This window comes from Excalfactoria chinensis, chromosome 1 (genome assembly GCF_039878825.1).
Source record: "Excalfactoria chinensis isolate bCotChi1 chromosome 1, bCotChi1.hap2, whole genome shotgun sequence".
Lineage (NCBI taxonomy): Eukaryota > Metazoa > Chordata > Aves > Galliformes > Phasianidae > Excalfactoria > Excalfactoria chinensis.
The window spans coordinates 39,085,190-39,108,854 of record NC_092825.1 but is presented as its reverse complement, the minus strand read 5'-3'; positions in this window follow the sequence as shown (position 1 = coordinate 39,108,854).

Sequence of the window (23,665 nt, the reverse complement as noted above, 5' to 3'; positions counted from 1 at the left end):
CTGCAACCAAGCAACCTGAAAGAATCATGGAGTCTATGTAAGTCGAAATGTCACATGAACTTCATGCAGCTCAGTAGGAATAATTGTACGTCCCCTTAAAATGTCAGCTCTTGTATCTTCACAGCAAACTGTACACAATGGAAGTTCATCATTATTTGTAAATTTTATGGAGAAAATAAATGACAGGTGCATAAAGAGCCTGGAGCAACATTTCTTTTCTCATATACCACAGCTGCTTTCTGCTGTTCTCAGCTGGTGAAGTGACTGTATTCCTGAGGTTGATTAAATAACTCAGAAACTGATGGGCAATACAGGACCTCATTCTTCTGTATGCCACATGCGATGGGAAGTAAGAAGGCATTTGGACACATCAGTTTTACCACCTTATGGCCTAGGGCATTTGCACAAAATCAAAGACTGTCATTTCCATTTTTGGATTTTTTTGATGAAGAAGTGGTTCTGCTATCCTTAAGCTATTTTATGTATTCTTGTGCAAGTCCCAGAAGCTAGTCCTAGTGTTAGGAAATAAGTCTTGAAGTCCTGGCTTCGCTAATCCATGCCTGAACATCCACTGACACTGGCAGTGACAGGCTTTCACTCAAGAAATGAGACATAATAAAAGGTTTTGCCTCTTCCTAGTCATCTTGAGTCTTCTTCAGTTTTGTATGAGCAATGCATACCTTAAAATCAAATAAAATTAAACATAAGCTATTAAAGACAAAAAATGAATGTGCAGTTCCATGTATATTTAATCCTAAAAATTTCATCCAAATTCTCTGTCTGGAGAGAATGATCACATGACTCAGTGCTGTCCCATTCCACATCAGTTATTTACATAGAGCATCACAAATTTCTGGTCAAATGTGCAGTAAAATTAAACTAAATCATTTAGAAGAGTTTTAATTGGAAAAGATATCACTAAAAAAAGTTATCCTGTTTCATCTGTTGAAGGAGGGAAAGAAGCAAGGAGGGAGGGAAGGGAAGCGAGGGAAGGGAGGGAAGGGAAGGGAAGGGAAGGGAAGGGAAGGGAAGGGAAGGGAAGGGAAGGGAAGGGAAGGGAAGGGAAGGGAAGGGAAGGGAAGGGAAGGAAGGGAAGGGAAGGGAAGGGAAGGGAAGGGAAGGGAAGGGAAGGAAGGGAAGGGAAGGGAAGGGAAGGGAAGGGAAGGGAAGGGAAGGGAAGGGAAGGGAAGGGAAGGGAAGGAAGGGAAGGGAAGGGAAGGAAGGGAAGGGAAGGGAAGGGAAGGGAAGGGAAGGGAAGGGAAGGGAAGGGAAGGAGGGAGGGAGGGAGGGAGGGAGGGAGGGAGGGAGGGAGGGAGGGAGGGAGGGAGGAGGAGGGAGGGAGGAAGGGAGGAAGGAAGGAAGGAAGGAAGGAAGGAAGGAAGGAAGGAAGGAAGGAAGGAAGGAAGGAAGGAAGGAAGGAAGGAAGGAAGGAAGGAAGGAAGGAAGGAAGGAAGGAAGGAAGGAAGGAAGGAAGGAAGGAAGGAAGGAAGGAAGGAAGGAAGGAAGGAAGGAAGGAAGGAAGGAAGGAAGGAAGGAAGGAAGGAAGGAAGGAAGGAAGGAAGGAAGGAAGGAAGGAAGGAAGGAAGGAAGGAAGGAAGGAAGGAAGGAAGGAAGGAAGGAAGGAAGGAAGGAAGGAAGGAAGGAAGGAACCACTACATCTGTCTCCAAATAAAATTAAGACTTCAGTGATTGTGTAGTACATTTGTAATGAGCCAACACATCCAGAAGACTTTGATAAGAGACAGCTAACTCATTATAAAATAATCAGAGGGCACTGTCAGTCCTCCTATGAAATTTTACTTACCCTGCAGCTCAAGGACAATTAATCCTGATGTGACAGATATAGCACATGTGTTGTGCATATAATATGGGAATGTAAAATGGCTTCAGGTCAATAAAAAAGCTGCTTGTCAACTTTTACATCTGTGTCCTAGCATTCAAAAACCTAGCCAAGAGGCTAAACTCCTGATGGGCAAAGAAAGGAGAGTTGTCAGGTAACATTTCCAAGCAGAAGAAAGAGCATATATTTGAGAATACAAAGAAACAGTGTTGGCACTGGTTGCTAACACATCTTGGATATATGATCATATCCACTGAGATTCAAACTTTTATATATAAAACCATAATACATGAAAATACCATGAAACTACTACAATTGATAGTCCAGCATGCTAAAATGAACCTTTATCTTTTTTATTTTAATACACAAGGCTATAAACTGTGAGAACCAAGAGCAGTTGCACACATGATTAACATATATGTGTGAATAAAATTCTGTGTAAACCACAAAAGGCTGCCCAATGAAATAACCTCTTCAGCCAGCTGGTCGTGTCAGGCTCCATTTTAACAGTGTATCAGTTCTCCCAGGATGTTTTGCTTTTTGGAATTGAAAGGTATTTGATAAACCTTACTTGGATTGCCTTTTCATCTCAAAAGACAGCATAATTCCCACAATTTCCATGATTTTCAGTGCTTCCTCTTACTTTCCTCACTGGGGTTCCAGGATCAGAGTAATATTCTTCCTTCTGAAATAAATGAATTAATAGAAGAAGTTGGCTTAACCTTTCCCAATATGACTAACAATAACTATTTTGTTACCAAATAGAATGGACTTAAAGGTACCTCATATTAAGTAGACCAAGGTAGAAATGTTAAAAATGCTTTAAAAGTGAAGCATATTCATGAAAACACTTTTCCATGAAAGTTTGTAACTTTTATAAATTTGCTTAAAGGCAGTAGTTGTCAAAATCTGGGGTCTTTTTTCCAAATAAAGTTTAACTTCCTTTCAAAAGAATTACAACAGAACTGTAATCTATCTTATTTATTTAAGTACTAGTAATTACAGGGATGTTTGTCTTGGAGCTTGACAGAAAAGACTTAATTTTGCCCATGATAATATTATGATAAAGTAAAAGAATTTGTGGCAGTTAGCCATAGAGTGTCTCCATCTTATATTTTTGCAACCAGCAAAATTTTCTGATTGAGCAGGAGTGAAAAAAAATGTGGCATCTGGAAGTGGTGCAACCATGCATTATAAGTGAAGAGCGCTAATCTGAATCTATCAGTCTTTTTGCCCAGTGCACTTTAACTCTCTTTACTAAAGTCTTAATTTCACAGGACAGCTTTTTCAAATACATAATGCTTGAAAAAAAAACAGTGCGCCTAGGCAGCCAAGATGGCCAACAATATACTGGGCTACATCAAGCACAGTATTCCCAGCCACTTGGGGAAAAGGACTGCTGCACTCTGCACTGTGCTGGTGTGGCTTCAAGTACTATGTGCAGTTTAGAGCACCACAGTACAAAAAGGACATAAAACTACTAGGCAGAATCCAAACGAAGGCCTTAAAGATGTTGAAGAGTCTGGAAGACAGGGAGTATGAGGAGCATCTGAGTAGCCATTGGTGAAGACACTAAAAAATCCATTGGAAGAATTGTAAAATGTTTAGAACTGGATGAACAGTTGCCTTAAAAAAAAACTGAGGGTTTGATCTAAAAATATTATTTCCTTAAATGGGTATAATTAGGACAGCTAGACACAAAATTAACAAACAAACAAACAAACTTACAACTCATAACACACTTTAACAAAATAAACTTTATAAGTTTTGTGCTTGACAGTTTTTCGATAAGTGAACATACAAATAGTTAACATAGTCTTCTCAGAGACAAGATTTGTTTGTTTTGATATATATATTTTCAGAGAAAACAGGTGTTCCTGCAGACTTGAAATTTTTATGTGAGAAGCTGAAATTTTGACAAAATAATGAATCCCATCGTTAATGCTTTGGAAGCCAAAAGTCAAACAAAAAATAACATTAAATGTTTTTTGTTTTTGTTTTTTTCTCCCACTAGGAATTAAAGAGTATCTGATATTTTAAAAATGTGCAAGTTAATTCTTTTAATTTTTCATAAAGTGAGTAATAAAACTCCTTTGCTTTTGAAAATTTTGGAATCTTCCATCTAGTTTAAAATTATATTGCAGCTCAGTCGCTAGTAAACAAATGATATCATATACAGACATTCACAGCTGAGATGAATGACCTTCAGCAGTGTTACATGAATTCATTTATCACCAGTCTTAGAGTAAAAAACTCATAAGTCTTTATACTTTTTTTTAAAAATGAAGCATGATACAGAGGTACACTTAAATTAATCATTGTCTGTACTCATATCTTTTTGGCATACAATTGAGCATAATCCATTTCACTGCTTAAGAACAACATGATCAGAAGATATTTGGAATTTCATTGTTCTGAATGTCTTTCTGCTGATTTGGACTGCAGTTTCTTTTTCCATGAATAATATTTTTCCTCACGTGAGAGATTCTTAAATAACTGAAACTTTGTTTTGAGGAGAAGGATGTTTCTGACTGATGTAATCATCTGGAACACTTAGCAGCCATGAAGCCCCAAACATCAAAATATATATATATATATATTTTTTTTTTTTTTTTTCCTTTTTTTTTTTTTTTTCCATCTCAAGATTAAGGAGAACTGAAGCAGATGAATCTCCAGAAATAATCTTTTGACTTTTAGAAATATTAATAGAATGCTTGCTAGGCAATGTGTTATTGTGTTTTATTGCCTGAGAACTCTCATCAGTCTTGCTACAGCAACTAAATGAAAAACATGACTTCACTACCATATCTAGAGCACTGTTTGCAGTGCTTCTTCTAAGCACTGACGGCACTACAGCAGCATTTTAAACACAAGGCAGTATAGTACACTGAACCAATTCACCGGACAGAGGCGGTGAAAGCTTATTCTAGCATAAGCAAGGAGGACAGGAAGAAGCAGCTACAAGTTGCCAGGTAAGCATGAAAAATGAGACTGTCTCTTGAAGGAAATGTTCAAATGTATAAATAGTATAAATTTAAACTGCTTTGAACCATGTTTTAACTGCTACCAGCAGTATTCTTAGGGGAAAAATATTGTCTTTTCATAGCACAATAAATACTTGTTGCACTCGGAAAATACATGAAGACAAAGTAAGTAAGAAAGAAATGAGTGTTATGAATATTTAGAAGGAGAAAGAATCCACTCTCAATGATCTGTTTTCTCCAAATAAACACAGTATTTCTGTTTGCTGTATAGATTGAGCTGAAAGATTACTACACTATATTGCATCTCTTTATTTGAATTAAAAAAAAAAACAAAAACAAAAAAACAAAAACAAAAACAAAAACAAAAAAAAAAAAAAAAAAAAAAAAAACAGTGTTCCTAGTAGTATTTTTTCTTCAATAATTTCATCAGATTTATAGCACACACCAAGTTTTCTTCAGTTCTCAAACAGTTTGACTAATCACCGCTCAGTACTGTAGATGTTGCAGGCCAGTTCTACTTCTCCACTGTGACTAATGGTACAATTCCACCCACTAAGATCAGTATCTTTCTCATCCCTTCTTTTGGGAAACGACTGATGCACAGTTGTTGATTATACAAAATCTTTGTTCCAAGATGTTACCTATCTTTGAATCACAGAATTGTAGAGGTTTGAAGGGATATCTGGAGATCACCTAGTCTAATCCCTGTGCTAAAGCAGGTTACACAGGTAGGTTACACAGGAAAGCATCCAGGCAGGTTTTAAATACCTCCAGAGGAAACTTCACAATCTCTCTGAGCATCTTGTTCTAGTAGTCTGTCACTCTCACCCTCATCATGTTTATATAGAACTTCCTGTGTTCCAGGTTGTGCACATAGTCCCCTGTCCTCTTGCTGGGTAGCACTGAAAAGAGCCTGGCCCCATTCATTTGATTCCCACACTTTCAATATTTACAGACAGTGTTAAGATTCCCTTTCAGTCTTCCGTTTCCAGGCTGAACAGTCCCATGTCTCTCAGCCTCTCTTCATTCAAGAGATGCTCCAGGCCTCTAATCACCCATTTAGTCCTCCACTGGACTCTCTCTACAAGTTCCTTGTCTTTCCTGAACTGAAAAACCCCGAACTGGACATAGTATTCCAGATACAGCCTCTTCAAGGTGGAGCAGAGGGAGAAGGTAACCTCCCTTGACCTGCTGACCATTCTCTTTTACCACTGGTCTTCTTGGCCACAAACACATACTGCTGTCTCTCTCTTATTCTCTAGATGACTATTTGTTTAACATTAATAGGGCAAAAAACATAAACTGTCCACTTTCTTATTCAGCCCATCTTTTCACTTTAATCCAGGTGAAATCTGTACGTTTAAGGCTACATAAATCTTTGCTTTATTAAACCTGGTAACTGAACTGAATGTACAAATGGCAACATACTTAGGTCCAATCCAAATAAAAAGTGTTTATTCCTAACCAAAAATTAAAAAAACAATCAACTTTCCATATCAAATATATATATATACCAAAACAAAAATACTTCAGTACCAAAACAAAATACTTCAATTGCATTCTTGCATTTTTAATGAAAAAAGTTATGGACACAAAGTGATAAATGCAACTTTGTAAAATTCTGATGTAAACATGCATCAGAAAAATTGAGGCAGTTCCTGCCCCTTTCAGATATAGTCCATTTTGACTACCTAGTCATAAGTCTCAAGTCTCGCTTTGCCTCAGAAAGACAGACTTGGGAAAAAGCAAACTGACCTTATTTTTCCTGGAAGAAATATTTAAGAACTCTTGCACACTACAGCAGTGTCAACTGGAAGGACAGAGAACAGGTGAAGGCAGGCGACCCCTGAGTTGCTCTAGTGTCTGGATTAAGTTTTGTTGAGTGCTTTTTTCAGATTCATTATTTCCTGGCAGAAGAGAGGAATGAATTCACATCTCCCATATGTAAAGTATTCTAACAGCACAACAAATACTTAACAAGGGGAATTATGACATCGTCTCTTCATTGCTTCCAGGTGATCTTTCCATGCAGCTTTAGAGAGGATCAATATCCTATGCATTTTCATGTTGAGAGTCATCTTAGTGATTTGCTATATTTTGTTCTCTGTTCCTGTGGGTGCACAAGATATGCCAAATAAAATACATATTCATGCTCTAGACCTCCATTTTTGAAGGCAATTACAGGCTTCACATTCCCTCTAGTTCAAAAACGGTATGTGTCCACAGTTTACAGAATGGAACATTTTAATTTTAATCTACCCATGACCTAAACTATCTTCTCTTGAAAGTAAGAGGATGAAATTGTAAACTGTTGCTGGTAAAATCAAGTTGGGCTGATACTGTACATAAGCTATATACAGAAGTTGCTTTACAAAATCTGTTCCTGAAGTTTAAAATTTTTCTCTATATATTCGTGCTATTTTCTTGTCTACTCAAGTGCACATATAATTTCTGGAAAATGATTATTATGCTGTACAAATAGAAGGATATTTGGCTGCAGCTAACAACAAAGTCTCCTCTGAATATGTGGTCTGTGCTATACTAGGCTACATTTGCAGAAAAAGACTAAATTCTAATCTCATGCTTCACTTCTATTTTATTTCCCAGATAACTTTCTTTTCAGTCATAAATTGTGTATTCACCATATCCTTTAATCTTCTTAACCTAAGTCCAGTCAAAATAAGCAGAGTTTTAATTAAGAAAGCTGCAAGCAACTCAATCATCTCTAGCTGGAGAAAGAAAAGCAAATGATGGTTGTGTGGGTATAATAATGCTCTGTGATCAAGGCTGAATCATAGCTGAAACCTGAAGCTGATTGTCCCAGAGTGGGTTGAACAAAATGTGAAAAAATAATTTAATGCATGCAAAACCTTTACACAGATTCCTAAGTGAATTACAAAAACTAAGGTAGTTGCCTTAAAAATAAATTATATTTCAATGTTTCCACATGTGTACTGATCTGTGTCCCTGGATGTTTTATCCTTATATGAAAGAGAAAGTAAGGCAAAATGTAGAATCCTAAACAATTCTTTGTCTTACTGGGGCCCAAAAAGTCTAATTTTGTTTCAGTATGTGTGAATTCTATATTTGTAAGTATGCAGAAAAAATTGGTTCGTTATTCATTATTACATTCAGGAGTGCCTGATCAGTAGCAAACCTGAGCCACCACATATGGTAAATAAAATGAGGAGGAAAAAAAAAAAAAAAAAAAAAATCAGTAACATGGAAATGAGAAGGAAGAATGTTAGAACGTGGAGTCACATGTCTCTGACCTTTCTGGTTTGTTCCTACCTGGCCATATTTCTGTTTAAGCGTGATTACACAGTATCATTCATGTTACTAGATACCTGTTTATCTAGAATGCACCACAGGGAGGATTCTAAGGGGTGTATACTAGAGAAGGAAAAATTACAGTCCTAGAGTTTTAGAATATCAAATTCAGCAAACTAGTGTTTATATAAATCGAACATGAAGTCTATCTTATATTGACATCATTTGGAGTTTGCCATTGTCTTTGGCAAGGCCAAGATGCATCTGATGTGTCATATAGATAAGTCCATTCAGTAGTTGGATTGTAGAATCTGATAATCGAGATTATCATAATTTCCTTATGGCATTCAGGGACAGCCTGTTCTTGTGCCTTGAAGATTTCTATCTTGAGGAGTGTCCAGGCTTCCTGGACCCCTTAAGAAGCAACTCCCAAGAGACCCCTGCAACAAGCATCCTGAGCAGGTCAAAGTCCACCCTCTGGAAGTTCAAGAAAGCAGTTTTGCTAGTCATCCTTCTGACATCTCCAAGAACAGAGAATTCTAGAATTTCATGGTCGCTCTGCCTAAGACATTCCCCAACCTTCACATCACTCACCAGTCCTTCACTGTTAGTGAAGGGCAGGTCTAGCAGGACACCACCCCTGGTAGGCTCCTGTACGAGCTGCATAAGGAAGCTATCTTCCACACACTCTAGAAACCTCTTGGACTGCTTCCTCTGTGCTGTATTATATTCCCAACATATATCAGGGAAGTTGAAGTCTCCAATGGGAACGAGTGCTGGTGAACACATGATGTCCACAGGCTGTTCATAGAATGCTTCGTCCACCTCTTCATCCTGATTTGGTGGCCTATAACAGACCCCCATCAAGATGTCACCCCTGAAGGCCTTCCCCCTTCAACATCAAAAAAGTCTTGCATATAAAGGGCCCCACCACCACCCTTCCTTCAATGTCTATCCCTTCTGAAGATCTTGTAACCATCCATCACAGCCCTCCGGTCATGGAACAGTCCCACACCATGTTTCGGTAATAGCAACTAGGTCATAGTTCGCCTGACGCACAGTAGCTTCCAGCTCCTCCTGCTTGTTGCCCATGAGGCGTGCACTGCTGTACACGCACAGGATAGAACAGTAGGATTTTGTTCAGAAATATTTTTGCCCTGTATCATCTTTCCTCAAGTTCCAAGAGAAGAGATTTCTTTAATGGTACATGGAGAAATGAAGGGCATGAGACTGAAAGATCAATGAAAAGTAATAGGAATGTAACCCCTTCTGAATTTAAGTATAATACTCTTGTGTGAATCTTCCTGTCATTTCCAAGGTCAGATCCAGAAAAGGGAAGCTGCTGACCAATGGTGCACCTTGTTTCTATGAAATATGGAATACTGAATTCATTGGAGCTGCACCCGTTGAACATCTTTCATGAGATGAGTCCTTAAGTACATCAACAGCAGAAGTAATAAATGATTTTAAGCCAAACAGTTTGTACACCTGTACAGGAGAGCACATCTTTAGTAACAGTGGTTTGGTGTAGCAGAGAAGGTCAAATGGCAAAACTGCATCAACTTCAGAATCAGACATGCCATAACTTCTGTTTTCCTATGGCACCGAAGAAGTAAATAAACATACTGCAAAGGAGATTAATAATTACTTCATAATTAAGTGGCAGTCTTTACTGAAGGATACAGAAACAAGTGTCCTGTCTTACAATGCCTACTGGAGTTTTATAGAACTGCTCTGTATGCTGTTCCTTTAGAGAATGTCTTTGCAAAATGTGCTCCTAGGAGAGGAAGAGAAATTGTGAAAATATTCAAATATTTTTGAAATTATTTGGAGTTCACATATCCTTTTTAAAAGTGTAAAGTTTGAATAGCCATATTCCGAGCTATACTGAAGTTAAAAGGGTTTCTGAACTGAGAGCATAACCTTAAGTACTACTGAGTGTGTCAGAACATCTAACAGCTACTTTATTATTTCTAAGGAGAAGGCAGTAAGAGATTTTGCTAAATGTAGGAAATCAAATAAAGTAATGAAAATGAAAACAAAGAAATTCCAGTTAATAGAAGGAGATTATAAATCTCCTATGAAAACATAATTTCTATTTATTTTTCCTGTAGTGTGACATGACACAAATAATAAATGACTTAACACGTGAAATCTTTAGCTTGCCTTGAAAAAACTACAGTCAGAGGACAAAGAAAAACGGTAATTTCATGAGCTATATTTTCATAAATGTAAAAAAATATCATGCTTAAAAGTTCTCACAACATTAAATTTTCTTAAATTATCTATATTGGCTAGAAAAAAAAATGAAATTTTTTACATGTAAATTTAACCTCAGGGAGAACTTTTAAAATGCTGGAAAGCCACAGAACTTCAGGTAAAAGGTATGAAATTTTGGCTTACCATTCTGTAAATTTCTAACATGGTTATGTTTCTTCCATTTATTCTCTATAGTTATACAAAGCAAATATCCCAGAATGGCCTACAACTAATACTTGCTGTGATCTCTCAGATTTCACAAACTATACTGGCTTGAGCCAAAATGGCACTTGGAAGATGTAGGTGCTTTATTACATAGGGCTGATGAATAAGTAGTACCATTTGAAGAATAGAATAGACTGTTTCAGAATGTATGAACAGAGGATCTGTGGTCTTCTCTAAATGCATTTCACAATGATGCCAGGACTGCTTGTCTTAAAATTTAAAAATATTAATTTTGAAAAATAAAATCCTATTTTGAATAATTGCAGGTGGTAAAACATGACCTACAGTAAAAGGGTTTGAAAAACAATAATTTTTAGTAGCTTCCTTCTGCTAAAGGTAAATTACATAGCCTAGAAGGATAGAAATAGCCAATTTGTGTTACTGAAATTATTAAAATTGGATCATATAAAGCTAGAAGGATGAATTTATTGTAGAAATAATTCTGCTACTGCAAATGTATTTTCTTGCAAGTCACTTGGAATTATTGTTTAAAACTGTAAACTTTAAGATTAGTTTAATTAAGCTAGTTTATTTGATCCTAGTTGTGTTCCATGATATCTCACGAGTTGAACTTTCAGTAACTTGGAAGCTATTTTCCTTGTTCAAAAAGCTCAGTTATGGCTGGATCCAAAGATGTGTGGGTAATTGTAGAAATTCTTTACACATGCTGTCTTCTTCAATTGCACTGTATCAGATACAAACATTAACTTCAAAAAAATTTACTAGAAAGGATGATTGCTGCTACATAAACTGTCTGGGTGGTATGGATTCTCAATTCTTGCCCACACAGTAGCTCTGAATTACAGTAATCAAAAGGAAATATATTGTTCCTTTTGTAGTTTGTTATTATGTCCAGAGATTACAAGCCACCTGTGTTTCCAAGTACTATCTGCAATTTTCAGTGATTTAAAGCAGAATGCAATGGGAAAATGGAAAGGTTTTTGAAGGAAATTTTACCATGAGAAAATACTGTCACTGAAATATATTACAGTAAAAACTAAAAATGCACTGTTCTGTTTATAGCTACATTAACTGTATTATGTAAATAAGTGAGGAAAAAAAGATCTTTTTAAGCAATGTTATTATAACTGAGAAAATGAAAGAATCTGGTTTGTAAAATTCAGAACCCTGTGTTCTGCAGTGAAATATCTCTATCATTTTACATAAAACAAACAGCTGTGTAACATTTTCTAGGATTAGATTCCAAGTTCTGGATTCAAAATCTAGCATTGCTCATCAACTGCCTTAGCCTTTGCAATGAGCCTAGTTAAGTGTACTAGTTATATATCAGTTTTTAAATTTACATTTACATTATCATCAGGATCTGTTTTGTTTGTTTTGTTTTGTGTTGTTTTTTAGAAATTCCTAAATAGATCAGGAACTTATACATTAGTACTTTCAGAAAAGTTCTAATCCAGACATGCCCAGTGCATGGCACATGAGGGCTTGGACAGCTAGTAATGCAGCTCCAAAAGAATGTAAACTTTCACCACTGTTATACTATTTTTAGTGATATGACGAGCACAGACTGCGTAGGTGACAATGAAACACAATGGAGGGGAAGGCACAATAGGAATGGACAATACAACTGAAAGAGCCTTCTGCCTATTTTTTTATTTTTTTATTTTTTTAATTTTTATTTATTTATTTTTGCTGTTCTTTACAGGTCTCAAAGACACTTTTCAAAACTGCTGGACCCAGCCCTGTAGACAACATAAGAAGCTGTGACATGAAGCCTCATTGTGACTTCAGGATGCATTTTGATAGAGACATAGAGACATAGGTATCTCTGAAAGTAATGCCTCCTATTTATTTCCATGCACACTGCAGAAGATAAAAAGAGTACAATAACAGTATTTGACAGAGAAAATTTTCAACTACAAAACACTATTTTTCAACACTGTGACCACCATTACCTTGCATCTTCACCATCACTGAACAAGAGCCCATGTGCCATAAACAAAAAACTGCAACAGCAGAGGTGATGCACTGTCTCTGTTGCCATTGCTGAAACACACCACACCCCACCCCACTGTGCTCACATCCACTGTTTGTTCTCCATAAATGTTCAGCAAGTGTCAATAAATGTCAGTGGGTGCCATTTTTTTAACTTGGCGGAATCCAATGCCACACCTGTACCTCATCTGCACTTCCATGTCAGATGCCATTTTGTCCAACTGCACCTCTTCTACCATCTGTCACATGGCAACAAAACGTAATAGAATATTTCTGGGAAGGTTTGACCTCTACAGCCATACCACCAATATCCTCCTCTGACATTGTGGGCCATCATAATAAAATAGGAAGTATTACTTTCAGAGCAGCATTCATATAATGCTAAGTTACTTAAAAATTTCTCTCAGCTTACATACATCAGCGAGCCATAGATCTAAATGAAGCACCAAAACAGAATTAATGATGCTGAAGGCTGGGTGATATTAGAGTGAAGTGATCCATCAAATTAGTCTTAATTCTGATTAGCAATTACAGTCCACAGAGAAAAATTCTAATTACCTTCTTGATTAAGAGCTGCTGTCAAGTAGTTTCTGATTTAAAATTATTATTTCCATTTGTTTGTTTGTTTGTTTGTTGTTTTTTTGTTTTTTGTTTTTCCCTAAAAAAACCAAACCAAAACAAAAAACTACACTGGAAAGGACTTAGATTCAATTTGAATGGTAGTGGCTCCGGAGACTTCTGAGAGAAAAAGAGATTAATCTTATTTCACTAAGAATTTGATGAGTATTTCTGCCCCCCTCCCCCTTTCTATTTAGTCCTGTTCTCCACATTCAATTCTTTGCAGACATGAGCAATTGCAGCTTCACTATAAAGGAACTACCTTGTGAAATTATCACAGTAAGGTGCAATGAAATTCAAAGGAGGAAAACTAGAGATGGGTGAGGAATAGAAAGAAGGAGAAAGTGTGGCAACTACACAGTGTTGCTTCCTGGATGACTAGTAACCAGTAACCAGATAGCATATATTATATAAGAGGATCACAACAAATTGATGTTTGTTATGTAGGAATTTAAGGTAACTATACTAGTAATTAGTCTACACATGGCGTAACTGCAAACATTTCATCACAATATATTAAATTAATTACTGTTAAAAGTAGCTGACAGTTTTGTTTTGCCTATGTGCTAATGGGGATATTATTATGTCACAGGGACAAACATTAAATGGCATAAATGAATTGTTAATAACTACTTCACACAAAAAAAATGCATAGAAATATTTTAATTTTCTTTCAAATGCGGAAACACAGTGTCATTAAGATAACTATAAAGCACAGAAACTGCAAATGCTAGCTCTAAAAAAATCTTCATAACTTCTGAAATAACAACAGGTTTCTCTTATTGCTTAAAAATGATGCCTATGCTATGAGTGGTGAAAGACATGTCTGTCAAAGGCTACTGGCGTGTGTGATAATATTTTGCCTGTTCAAAATCCATTAAAATCAAAAGATCATTTCTACTGAGCTCTGAACCATGTCTCCATCAATGCTTCCTCTCTACATAACAAACAAACCAACAAAGTAATGCAAACAAACTCCATGTAAACAATTTGCATATGAAGTTTTGGGTTTATGCCAGTCTCCATATTCCTTCAGGATAGCAAGCATCTTGTGAGCAGTAGCCAGCATTTCTATTTTTGTAACATTCTCACTGAACTTTAGCCATATTTCCTGTTGTGGGAGACAAATGCTTCCTTCTCATGCTAACGCACAATACTTAAAAAATTATAATTAAACATTTAAGCTGGTATCATTTCAAGACTTAGTATCTTTGACATGATAACAAATGAGTTAAAAATCCATGTAGATGAAGAAGAATCTGTTTTTAAACAAATGTTAGCAATGTCTTAGAAAGTCAAATTTGTGTTGCAGATGGTGTTGACTGAAGAGGGTAAAAATTGCTGTGCTGGCATTACAAAAAATGATGGGAAAGACAAATAGATTTCATTAATGTATAAAATACTTGAGAACTAAGATAAAGAAAATAGAACCCTTTCTACAAAGGTTGCACCCCACGCTTCAAAATTATTTTCTAAGCTCAAAACTGGAAGATAATTAACCAACACTATTTTTTCTTCCCAGAAAGATATAATTTTGCAAAGCAGAATTTAATATGGCCATTCCACCTAGACACAAGCATCCTAAAACAAACCACTGCAGACTGCTTGCATAAATTCTTCTAGTAACTGGCATGTTCTCAGAACCATATCAGTTCCCAATAAGCTCCCTGAGAACTGAAACAGGCCCAAAGCAAGTATGCATCCTTTTCATAAATACTACAGTCCTAGACCCAAACCAAACTATGAATTCCTACATAACTGAGATTCATTCAGTGGAGACTACTTACAAGCTCTTTGTCCAGAACCAGTACTCTAATGGAATTATATCTGGTCCATTATTTCTGCTTTTGAATGTGTATATGTATATATATAAACTGTTGATCAACTATTGGGTTTCTGTGATGGGTAGTAATTTTTCTAACCCTTTACTCATTTCTTCTCCAATGTAAAACCATTTTGTGCACTAAGAGCTAGCAACACGATCTTAGTCCTCCCATGCTGGCAACTGCGTTTTACGTGTTTTTCTTTAGCACTTGAAGCACACAGATACCAATTTGCTGTGAATTTTAAAGACAAAAATAGTTTTTCAATACAAAGGAAATTTAAAAAGCTATTTACCAAAATATCCATCAATTCATTTATTAGTCACTGATGTGCAGAAAAGAGCAAACAAATTTCATATGGTAGTTTTTTGGATATTATTTCACCTTAAGTTACACATACTTAACACATTAATGCCATTCTCATTTTGAATAAATTATCAAAGCTATGTTATGCAAAGAAGATGAACACCTAAAATTTTATATAATATCAATAGTTTTTAAGACTGCAGACACTGGACAGCTGCACACTATTTCATCCTGACTGAAATTTCAGCCATCATTGTAACATAAAATCTTGACAGACCGTCATCTTTATGCAGGGAATTCCAAGGTACTGTTAGTTTTGTACTGTGGACAGTTGCATATTGAAAGCTAAATAAATCTTTTTATTTTAATAAGGAAAAAGCTTGTTGTAGAAGTTTAACAGAAATGTTAATATCTGCCTCTACCACAGTGGCTACATTTTTTAAAGGAACTTTTGCAGTGTAATATGGCAAGTTAGGTAACTTTTATTTGGCATATTGGAATCAGTGTAGTTGCAAAATATCAAAAAAGCATTTAAAATATTTTTAAAGTAATGTAAAATGAAAGACAAAATTGTAGGACCTCATTCTGCACTTAATCAGTGGTTTTGCATGGAAACAGCTGAAGGAAAACTTCCCCTGTGCCCACATCTGCAGTTCTGTGTCCTCAGCAGGGCTACTCAGTTGAACAGTGACATGAAACTTCTAGAAAGAGTCCAGGGCCACAAAGGTGATGAGAAGCCTGGAGTATTTCCCTTATGTGGAAAGCTGGTGCTGTTCATCCTGGATATCCACAGACTCACAGAACACCTTGAGTTGGAAGAGTCTCACAAGGATCATTGAATCAGTTGGCTCTACACAGGAACTCCCAAAATCAAAGCCTGTGTTTGAGAGCAGTGTTCAAACACTCCTTGAACTCTGCCAGCATGGAGCCATGCTCACTGCCCTGTTGTGCATGTTCCAGTGCCCAACCACCCTCTGATGAAGAACCCTTTTCCTAACATCCAACTTGACCCTTCCCTGACCCAGCTTCCTGCTGTTCCCTCATGTCCTGTTGCTGTCACCAGCAGAAGTTAGTACCTGCCCCATGTAATCGGGTTATCTAGATTTATCCGTGATAGAGGCTGCTGCCCCTAGAAGGGGAGAAATGAACAAAAACAACGGCAGCAATCTAAGGAAAGAAATTATTTTACTAAATACGAGACACAATATGATACAATATAACTACAACTACTATATCAAACAAGGCAGAGAAAAAGAAAGAGAGAAAAAGAGTCCCGAAGAACCGGGGGCCTACTGCAATCTCTAGGCGACAGGCTGGAACGTTGCTGATAGAGCGAGACAGCAGGGATGGAGCGCTCCAAAGCGAAAGACAGGGCGAAAAGAGGGACGTTCCAGCCTGGGAGCGAGATTATATGTGTGTCCTCCTCCTCTGGTGATTCATCTCTGGCCGCGTTGTCCCCTGGGATATGTAGTTTCCTCCAAGGGCTGAGTACTCGGGATGCTGCCATTCCACAGATGTTTGGGTGTCTCATATATGTATATGTGTCTTTATGCTTTTCCGTGTTTATTTCTTATTTGCTTTTGTGTTGAGCAGTTTGTATGTTGATAGAAGAGCACAGTTCAGTTCTTCATCAAATTGTATGATTGCTGGAACTGAATGAAACTTATCTGGGAAACAAACCTGAACATTTGCATACTTCTGAGTATAAATAACATGTTGCCACAAAACTGATTAATAATCACATTTAGAAGGCCATAATTAACTGTATTTACATTTTTTGTGCCAGTGGGAAAGGATAAAATGAATATTTATCATTCCTTCATTGAGTTAATTTGAAAAATGTGCTAACTGAAATCATATTTCATGTTCAGTATTTTTGCATGCTTTCATACAATAAATAGCTGTTTCTTCTTTGCTGCAGAGTTCAAAAAGATCATATATTACACCTGAAGGTTCCTTTTGAAATGTGGAAATATTTCTATATTGCCAATATCTGTGAAAACAAATACTTCACGTAGGGGATAGGTCAAGTGTGTTCCCCTTAGCAGGTATAGTGCCTAGCATCTGCAGATCATATTTAGAAGTAAATAAGAAGTCTTGTAAATGTAATTCTAGTGAAGTCTAAACAATATGTCGGCTTTACTTTAAACAGTTTATCCTTACTGGGGCCGTTTAAGAGAGTCTGATTTATAGTAGAGATCTGGCAAAACACTGAGGTGGTAACTCTTCCATCCTTGCAAAAGCTATATAATAAAAAACTTTGAGAAAGAACCTTTCATAAGCAAAAGTAATTTAAGAATTACAACCTTGTTTGCAGTTCTCTTCCCACAACTACAAAAGTTTTGCAAACTGCATTGAATATCCATCAGCCTATGAACATCATTAGCTTTGGATATACCTGCAAAATCAAAATGAAAAGACCAATTTTCATTAGGCTAGTTATTCCAAAATGATCAAATATCTACCAGCATCCCAGAACAACTGACTGTGAGTGAGTCTGATCTCAGAATTCACAATTGCAGCTACTATTGGTAGTGACTATGCTGCTTTCAATGGGGCATTCTTCTGTTTAGTTTTGCAGAAGCGTAGATTGTGTCTTATCTGCAAGATCAAAGTTGATAATTCACTGAATTTACTTACTCTAACACAAAAATTAGCACAATGATGACACCAGAGTCTGCAAGGTCCTAGGGTGCAGCAAATGAGGACTTACTCAAATACAACAGCTATGGATGCAGAAACAAAGGAAAGAATCTGCTTACCTTTGGAAGGCCTCAGGCACACATAGATCACCAGCAAAATACATGTACCTCCACTGCCAACCCTTAAATGAAGTCTGGGAAGGGCTGGATCCTGGCTCCACCCCTTCTTGTCACTCAGGTGCATGCACCTGAGCTCCCCTGGGTTGGCTCTGCTTTCCCATCAGTCACTCAATCACTGGTACAAGCTGTGACATCATTTCCACTACACTGACATAAAGTCACTTCTCATGGCATTAAAAACAAAAACAAACAAACAAACAAAAACTACAGAGAATGTAGCATTTCTGAGTACAAACCTCTGCACAAGTTGTGACAATACAGATTATGGTTATTTTTGTTTTCTTTTAATTTAAATTAGTGTAGCTCCAAAACAACTATGCAATATATGCTTGGCAATCATATTATAAGATCTGTCAGAATCTGAAATCAGACTTTAATATCTCCCATAATTTACCAGTAAAGATGCCATGTAAATGATGTTATCAGTGAGAGGATTCTGTAAAAGTATTCAAGGAGCAGGTATAAAGCTGAGAAGTAATTTTTCCTACTGGATAGTTATGAAAATCTAACTACCTGATGTAATTATCAATTTTATTGCAACAGAATGAAGAACAGAGATCCACATAACAAAATTCACTCAAAGTTGATGCCTTTCAGGTATAGTAACAAACTTTCTGTTCTTACTTTTCTTGAACAGTCTTGGGATCAAACTTATTAGCTCAGCAACCAGCAATAAGCAATTTCCAGAGCTGTGAATGTTTGGGAATTCAATTTTAGAAGTACACATACAGTATTCGTGCCAGAATCCTTTCTGTGTTCAGCCAGTGAGGAAGCAGGAGCAATACCACAATATATTTATTACATGACAATGGTATAAAGCCACAAAAACTGTAATTTCTTCTAATTCTGACCAAATGTGGAAAATGTTGCCTCTAATTTACAGTCTCTTGGCTTATTAGTGATACTCTGCTGAAAAATTTTATAAGTTCCTCCTGATCATGTTGTACAAAATCTCTTGTAAAAAAGCACTTCAGCTGGGCACTTGAACAAAGGTTTATGCATTATGTATCAGTACTGAAAATAAAACAACTTCAATAATACTAACAAAAAAATATTTTCATGGTTAAGTACACAAGAAATGGGAAAAAGTCCTTCACAGAGTCCCAGAGTCCCTGAAAAGGTAAGTTTAGAAGAAACACTTGGAGATCATCTGGTCCAATAATGGCATGCAAAACAGGGATGACAAGAGGATGTGTTTTTTAATATCTCCAGTATGGAGACTTCACAGCCTCTTTGGACAACTTGTATCAGCACTTGAACCATCTCACCATAAATAGATTTTTCTCATATTCAGTTCAGCTTTCAATCCACCTTATAGATCAATAGCTATACTACAGATAAACTGCCTCATTAGATGATCCCTTTATCCCATTGTAAAATGAAAAAAATCAGTAGAATCAGATCAGTTCTGTCTTCCCCTTCGTAAATCTATGTTGATCATTTTCGATTGCCTTCTCTTCTTTCATATATTTCAAAATACTTTCCTTGGCTTATTCCTTTTGTATATAATTTTAAGTTATGCAGGTTATAATGACACATAATTACTGGAAAATAAGAAAATACCTTTTATCACAAAAGCTGTTTAGCAAAACAGCTACATAAATAAAGAACCATATATATATATATATATATATATATATATCTTTCCTTATAGAATTTTTGTCTACATCCAATAGAAAAAAATGTTTTTCTTCAATAGATATTAGATACAGTTGTAATATATATGCCATATCTAATTAGATCACACCAATGTACTTGTAGGAAAAATTGTACACTGCAGAGACATGGAAGCTAAGAGACAGAGGGCCTGCTTACTGAGCCAGAGTTTGAACTTGCAATATTTGTCACCTCCAGTTCTGAGCTTTGATTATAATTTATGCTCTTTAAATGAGTGATGTACTAATTTGATTAAAATGGAATCAATTACAATATGTCGATGCTGTTACATAAAGTGACAAGGGCAAATAAGAAGACAGAACATGTAAATGAGATTTTCAGAGAGTGAAATCTTACTTTTTTTCCACTATATAATCCACTTCAGCAAAAGACTGCTTGCAACAATTTGTGCCTATCTAAAGAACAAACAATTTTGTAGTTAAGATGAATGCTGTATATTTTCCCCTTGCAAAGTCTGTCTGTTTTGTGAAGTTGATAAATTCCTTTGGGAAAACATAGAAGATAGCTGGATGGCAAAAACTTTGGCACTTGTGATGGTATGCAGTTTTAAAATAATTGTGGACACCATCTTGTTAAAACTGCATTGCTTTTTATCTATGTAATTCTGTTATTAGGTAAGTGTTATTTTTGTCAAAAATTATCACTGTTTGGCAACTCTGAGTCCAAAATATGCTAGAGAGATTCCCAAATATTTAGATATGCAGATGGTACTTCTGCGGTTTCATTCCAGTTAAAGAAAAAGATTTTACAGTAAAGCAATATACATTATGCATGTGTAACATCTGTCTATTTAATGTCCTTTAGTGAATTTAAGAAAGGATACTTCAAACCAGAAATGACTAGATAGTCTGAATCACCCTGATGTATGTCCCTGCTGAACTCCTGAAGAAATTGACTTCACTTAAGATTAAACAGTTGAAACCAGGAACACAATTTTGCTGGCAGTCAAATGTTGTGCAAATGCTGTACAGTAAAAGTCAGGTGGGAGAGACTTCATGAATCATATAGACTGTGCAACAGGTCAAACTAACAAAACATCTTCAGTGTGACTGAACAAGGAAATGACAAAAGGAGCTAAGCTAAGTGTGAAGAACATGTTTAAATAGAAGGTTTCAGAAGCTGCTATAAACTTAGCAGGAGATAATGAAGATCTGGCAGCCAAGGGGACAAGCAGTGTATCAGTGTGCATTAAACACTGAATAGTCAGCTCACAAAAAGAGGTGGAGGAGGGCAACAAAGATGGTAAAGGGGCTGGAAGGCATGTTCTCTGAGGAAAGGCTGCAGATGCTTGAGTTGCCAAATCTGTGGAAGAACAGGCTGAGAGAAGACCTTATTGATCTCTGCGGCTCCTTGGGGAGGAAAAGTGCTGAAGGAGGTGTCCTGGATGATAATAATGGTATTCCAGAATTTGGCACACATCACTGAGAAAGTCAGACACAATGCTATCTATGTAAGACCTATCACTTAGTTTCAGTGATAGGTGAAAAACTGAAAGGAAAAAAAGCACACACAAACGCACACACACAAAAAAACCCAACAGTCTTCATTACCATTTTTAAGAATTTAGGATTTTAGTTTCATCCATGTATTGTTAATAAATTAATACAAATATTAAAACAAAGTAAAGTTTCACTAATAGGATCTGATAGTTAAAATCTGAAATTATTCCCAAAAGAAAATTGGTTGTCCAGAGCTAACAACACAAATGATATTTTGTTACTTATACTAGATATGAACCCATATCGAGAAAATTAAAAACTTGATATTTAAACCTGCAAAATTAGATTATCTTCATAGCAGCATCATTAATGAAATCTTAGGAATTTAAGATTAACACTGCAAACAATTTATTACACCGAACTTTGGCAAGGAAAGAATCAGATGTTTTTCTCACATCTGACTACCCATTCTTTTCCTATAGTGCAGTTACCAGTGAAGTTAAACCAGCCTCTGGTTCACATTCTGGGCAGGTTAAGAGGTCTTCAGACTTCATTTACCACTAAGATTTCAGACCATCATAAGTCTAAAACATGCCTTTATGCTGACATTTTAATGGTCAAAATAAGGAAAGAGTTAACTTACTTTAAACTTCTAAACCTTCTGACCCTTTCTACAGGGTCACAAAACTGAATTTCAGCATGATTTTTTCTGATGTGTCTTTGACTGTGCACATGTGGCAATGTCTAAAACAGCTGCCCATGTTTACTTTATAACCCTTTCAAAATATTTTCCTTATCTTTTTATTTTGCACAGCCTCTGTGAATCAGGGAAGGTAAGCAAAGAGATTCTCTTTTTCTTACCTTTTATTTGGCTAAGTCAACCTTGAAAGTCACATTATAGATCATCTGTGGGGAAGGAAATCTCATACAAGTTAAACATTCAACTTTTGTCAAGAGAGTGTCTTGGGGTATTTTATTTTATTTATTTATTTTGTTTTAATGAATGTGTCAGACACAAAAATGTTCACCATACACCAGATCTTGCCAGCAGCAGGTCAAAGAATTAAATCATTGCATTCATGAGACAGAAATATCATCCCTTCCCATTACACAGAGACCCTTCACCTTCTAGCCTTGTAAACTCTTTGACTGGCTTTTTTCCAGTAACAGTGCACTAGTTTCTTGACTTCATTTCAACATACACAGACAAAAGAAACATTGCAATGTACATAAAACACTGTCAATATAAAAGAAGTTAAGATTTTGACTGTTGAAATGACAGTAGTTCTAATTTCAAGTGATAAACAAAATCATTATTCTTACCTTTCATTAAGCTTGCTTCTTTAAGAAAAAGTTTGTATCGTTCATAATGTTTTTTATTTACTGAAAAGATAACTGCAAATATGATATTGCATATTTTTAATATGTGCCAGTAAAAGGGAAATATGCTGTTGAGTACTATCAGGACCTAGAAATCTAGTATAAAAGGAAGAAAAACTGAAATATTGATCAATATTTTGCATTCTGTGTCTGTCAGGAAAAAAAAAAAAAAAGGAAATTACATGTTATTTGTATCAGACAATTGATGATAGATGCATAGAAGTCAAATTCATACATCTGAAACTGAACTACACAGATCATTCTGAAAGTAATGCCACCTATTTACTTCCATGGAAACTACAATGGATATAAGGAGCTCAGTAACACTCTTTGATAGAGCAAAATCTCATCTGCAAAACAGTGTTTTCAGCAGTCATTACCATTAGCTTTGCATTTTTGCCAGCAGTGAACAAGAAACTGCATGCCGTGCTTGTAAAAATCTGCACCAGCAGAGGCGACACACTGTTTCACAGCTGTTATGATGGCGTCATTGCTGAAACACCTCACTGTGCTCATATCCACTGTTTGCTCTCTGTAAACATTCAGCAAGTGTCAGTGAATGTCAATGAATGCAATTTTTCCCACATGGAGGAATTCAGTGAAACATCTTTGCTGTCAAACTTCCCCTCTGTTGCCATCCATCACACAGCAACAAGATGTAATGTGATATTGGTGGGAAGATTCAACATCTACTACCATATCACCAACATCCAGCTCAGAAGTCATTGGTGAACAGAATAAAATAGGAGGCATTACTTTCAGAACTGCCCTTGTATTATAGTAATAAACATAATAAACACTGTCATACTTAAACAGATCATTAAGTGGTAATATGTTTTTTCTAAATTTTTAGGGAAAAACTTGCACTTTTTATGAATTAAAAAAAAAAAGAAAAGAAAAGAAAAGAAAAAGGATTTGTTAATAATATCCAAATTGAAAACACATCAAAAAAAAAAAAAAAAAAAAAAAAGTTGACAAAATAATTATGCATGGATTTTGGACTAATCTTTAAGTGGCTTGAAAATTTAGTTGAACCTATACATAGCTGCTAATCATCAGAATATTC